This window comes from Centruroides sculpturatus, unplaced genomic scaffold (assembly GCF_000671375.1).
Source record: "Centruroides sculpturatus isolate CEXI.00-Female unplaced genomic scaffold, Cexi_2.0 scaffold730, whole genome shotgun sequence".
Lineage (NCBI taxonomy): Eukaryota > Metazoa > Arthropoda > Arachnida > Scorpiones > Buthidae > Centruroides > Centruroides sculpturatus.
Genome location: NW_019385577.1, coordinates 256,321 through 260,852, shown reverse-complemented (window position 1 = coordinate 260,852; position 4,532 = coordinate 256,321). Strand labels below are relative to the sequence as shown.

At 29.3% G+C, this 4,532-nt stretch overlaps 2 non-coding genes across 2 annotated transcripts; one reads left to right on the top strand and one right to left on the bottom strand.

Moving 5' to 3' along the window:
- Positions 1-2,484: 2,484 nt before the first annotated feature.
- Positions 2,485-2,556, bottom strand: Trnae-cuc. Its single transcript has one exon. It is a non-coding gene; the product is annotated as a tRNA-Glu (tRNA).
- Positions 2,557-2,996: 440 nt separating this feature from the next.
- On the top strand, positions 2,997-3,208 carry LOC111640288. The gene has a single exon (XR_002759251.1). It is a non-coding gene; the product is annotated as a small nucleolar RNA U3 (small nucleolar RNA).
- The last annotated feature ends 1,324 nt before the right edge of the window (positions 3,209-4,532 follow it).

Here is a 4,532-nt window from a genome sequence, read left to right as displayed (position 1 = left end):
AACGAAAATGAAAATTTGCTTGATAATTCAACTACGCTTGTTGGAGAACAATAAAAACACTACACTCAACAAGCCACCAATAAAACTCAACTGCCTAACCTATAACCAAAGTCTCCTTTTAATTTGTTTTTTAAAAAAAGCGCTTGACAAACTTGCCCCGCATGCCGAAGTTGCCCCGGTCTCCCCTATATCAAAATTATTATATGTAAATAATAATAATATAATGCATAAGCCAATATAAAATATAACAGTTTACTTTTTCGGGTATTGTAATTTTTAATATACTAAAACGAAGAGTTTTGGCACTCTTAAAATTAAAAACATTCTGTAATTTACACGTTATAAACAAGTATAACTATCGAAAAATACAAAATAATTCATATTTTTATTAAAATTTATTGAAATATCTAGCAAAGTTTTTAAAGGGTTACATTTATATTTTCCATTTTAATGTTCTCACAATACAGTTACCTTATCTTAAAAGAATGTAAATACTAATAACATAATTATCATTAAAAAATTAAACGATTAAATATTATATAAAAAGAAATCAATTAATAATTATGTGCGTGAAAAATGCATAGGCATATATACATATTATATTAATATATAAAAGGAATAAAAGGTACAAATTGTTTTGAGTATCAGATAAAAGTTATAACAGTTTAATTATTACAGTAATAGGTACTTTGTATTGAACCATTGCGTGATTATGTAGAAAACTCGAAAGTTTTCCCACAGGTCATTAAGCCTACGTTTCTTCGTTAATATTCTGATCGGCCGATGTCCTTGATCCGAAAGATCGACACGTCCTAAAAAAACAATCATTGTTCAACACCTGTTGTAAAATGTAATTAATTGTATCTAATGAGCTTTACCGAATTCTAGATATTAGATATTAGGATCATTCCTATGAATTATTATTATTATTTGAAGATATGTGATTTTAAGTATGTTTCGCTCGAGTTACGTGGCTTTATTTTAAGCAAATAATTAAATAGTAACGTCTGAAAATTCTCCCGAAATTTGTCTAAATGTTTTTTTATTTTAATTCTATAAATGAATTGTATAAATGCAATATATATTTATATATAAATATATATATATATATATATATCCCAAGAGTTTTAACTGGTAAATAACTCTATTATAAATCCTTGCAATGATACGATATAACACAGTATTTAAGTTTATATTACTTTGCATACACATACAAATTTTATGTAAAAATGTATTTAATAATAAAATTAATATATATAAAAAATAAATTTTTTATTACTTATCTAACATATTATTATACATTTAATTCTTAAATTTTTAATTTAAATAATGCTAAAAATATATACAGTAATATATATTTGTTATTGTAATTATAAGTTTTAGTTTTTGTATGTTACACCAGATGGCATAGCATTTTGCAATTTTCTTCTAAAATAGTAATGCAGTAATAACAATAACATATCTTTTATTTCTTTTATTCTTATTCTTGGAATAAATCTCAGAAATAATTTCTTAAGTGTTTATTTAATTTCAAAATTAAAGGATAAATCCGTAGAATTATTCATAACTGTAGTTTATTTTTCTTACATTTAATGGAAAAGTGAATGAAGTTTAATAATAATTTATTGAATTATGAATAGAATAATTTTATATAAAAATATTGTACCAAAATAATTATAATTATATTGTTTTTTTTTAACTCTCTTATAGAGTTATACAAATGAATAAGAACACGAAGAGTCATTTATATAAAACTGATTTATTGTGATTCCAATTTCTAAGCATATTAAGCTTCCGTTAATGATTAATAATTAGTTAAAATTAAAAAAAGCTAATTCTATATAATGAGGAATTTTTTTATATATTTTCTGAGGATCATCAATAAAGCCGCAGGGACATTATGTGGATCCTAAAAAGTTAGACTTCAGTTTTTAGCAAATTACAACTATTTTAATTCGGAGATATTTAATTATATTACAGTGTGGTAACCCCAGGCCACCTCTTCCTTCGCCTAAGTCTACCTTTCAAATTTCGTGGGATAATGATCCGAGAAAGTCAAAACCATTCATTAAACATCCGAAAAACTTTCTATGATAGGTTAGGTCTATAAGGAGATTTGAACTTAGACGGTTTCTATTCTTTAATTTTTTATCTAACTACTACTTATATATCGTTATTTGGTTTGGAATATCTTATTAACTCTAAAGTAAAAGTTTGGAAATTTTTCTGTGGAAAGAAAATCTGGAAAATGTCTAATCTTTTTGATAAGTGTTTAATTATAGTCTATTAAGTGTTCGAGCTTTATGAATTATTAATTAATCATTATATTTTAATGTCTCAAACTAATTAATAAAATAAGCAATGTATTAGCAGCATTTTTAATTAATTAGATAATAAAGCAAGCCGTCACTTTTCCTTTTTTTTTTTTTTTTTTTTGGCCATTAAACTGAGTATTCTCCAATTATTTTCTATTNAAAAAATTAGTTCCCGTGCCGGGAATCGAACCCGGGCCTCCTGGGTGAGAGCCAGGTATCCTAACCACTAGACCACGCGGGAACTGAATTAAGCAACTCGCTTAAGCGTTTATGTAGTCGATATTAAGCTCCCTTTTTTTTCAATACAGGTATATAACAACGTCATTGCGCCTTTGCTTTTCGGTCTTTAGAAATAATCAAAACGACATTCGTAAATAGTCATAAATCGTAATCGATAATCGTAGCCATAAACACTAAACGTAGATTCGTCAGATTCTCTGCCACTCTGCCCGACCTTAAGATCGTCCGAAAATTGCATTATTGGTTAATTACGGAAAAAACCGAAAGATATACTAAAACATATTTTATAAAAATCGTAGGTGTGGAAGTGTTCGGACTCGATTTTCTTTCGTATTTTCCAACAGATTGCAGGGCTAGGGAGAATTAGAGCCCGAAAGGCAACAACACCGGAGATAGAAGAGTACGTGGTAGAACGAGGGGAAGGGACGGAGTTGTGTTGTTAAGATCATACTTCAAGGGATCATTTCTGAAGTAAACTTAACGGATTCGTGACCGAATCTGTAAGCAACACCGACCACGATGATGAGGTGTGGAGTTTCCTTCTGAGCGCGAAGCGGGTCGGCTGACTGTCTTTTTGGCAGATGGCCGGCCATTGATGACCGTTCCCGCTTTCTTTCAGGAAGTCGGGAGGGAGGAAACTCGTTCTGAGTGGTCACCTTTTTTTTCGCAAGTAAAAATCAGCTTAATTATTCTATGGTCAGTGAACCTATAGCGAATAAAATTGGATGATGCGCGAATTATGCTGCCCGGAAGCCGACAATCAATACTGATGTGATTTCTACTTTTTTAAAAATGTGGCTAATTCTACTTAATTAACTACGTTAGTTTTTACTAATGTCGCTCTAACGACACCCTTTTAGTAAGGTCGGGGTGATGAGTTGAGCAGACGTATTCGGACGGACCAGTCCCGAAAAATTCATTGGACTTTTAAAAACTTTATATTTCTATATACAGTACTTCTCTGTAATAATTAGATAAATACACTGTATACAGTATATCGGTTTACCTAATTTTTAATAAAATTATCGTCGACCAAAAATAATTGAAAACGTCTGCATTTATAAGTTAAAAAAGACCTTGCGAAAGTATAATAAAGCGGATAAAATTTAAAGATTTTTATATTCACACATTATATTTAAAGCGTGCCAACGCTTTAAATATTTTTATATTCACACATTATATTTAAAGCGTTGGCACGCTTTAAATATAATGTGTGAATATAAAAATCTACATAAATATAGTGTTTGCTTTATTATTAACGTAATGTGTACGGAAACGAACGAAAAGAGTGTGGCAATTGTATTAGGATTTTAAAATTAAGTAATATGATCTGTAAATACAGTTCTTTGTATGTTTTTCCTTCTCCCAAGTAGTTTATACAATATTTGGAGTTTTATATATTAATATAATATTTTCAAATTATGAACATTTCGATAAAATTCCGTTATTTCGGGAAATTTTGCGGAAGCTTTGGGGATAATCGACTTTATCTATCCGATAACTCTGGCTGAAAGGGTGCCGTCTATGCTTACGGCGCAATATTAGATATATTCGAGTATTCGCGGATGTTATGCTCTTATCTCTAGGTTATATGCATTTATAATCACTTTGCATCACGAGAAGATAGGTTAAGTTACTATATTCACCGCAATTATAATATTTATTAAAATCTTTAATAAAAGAATATTTTTACTATCAACTTATATGTAGGGGAGACCGGGGCAACTTCGGCATGCGGGGCAAGTTTGTCAAGCGCTTTTTTTAAAAAAACAAATTAAAAGGAGACTTTGGTTATAGGTTAGGCAGTTGAGTTTTATTGGTGGCTTGTTGAGTGTAGTGTTTTTATTGTTCTCCAACAAGCGTAGTTGAATTATCAAGCAAATTTTCATTTTCGTTCAATTCCATATAATATTTTTTTTCCATTTATATTGAATTGGCAGGTTTTGTTATAATTCCATGATAACGAAAGTTACTTTT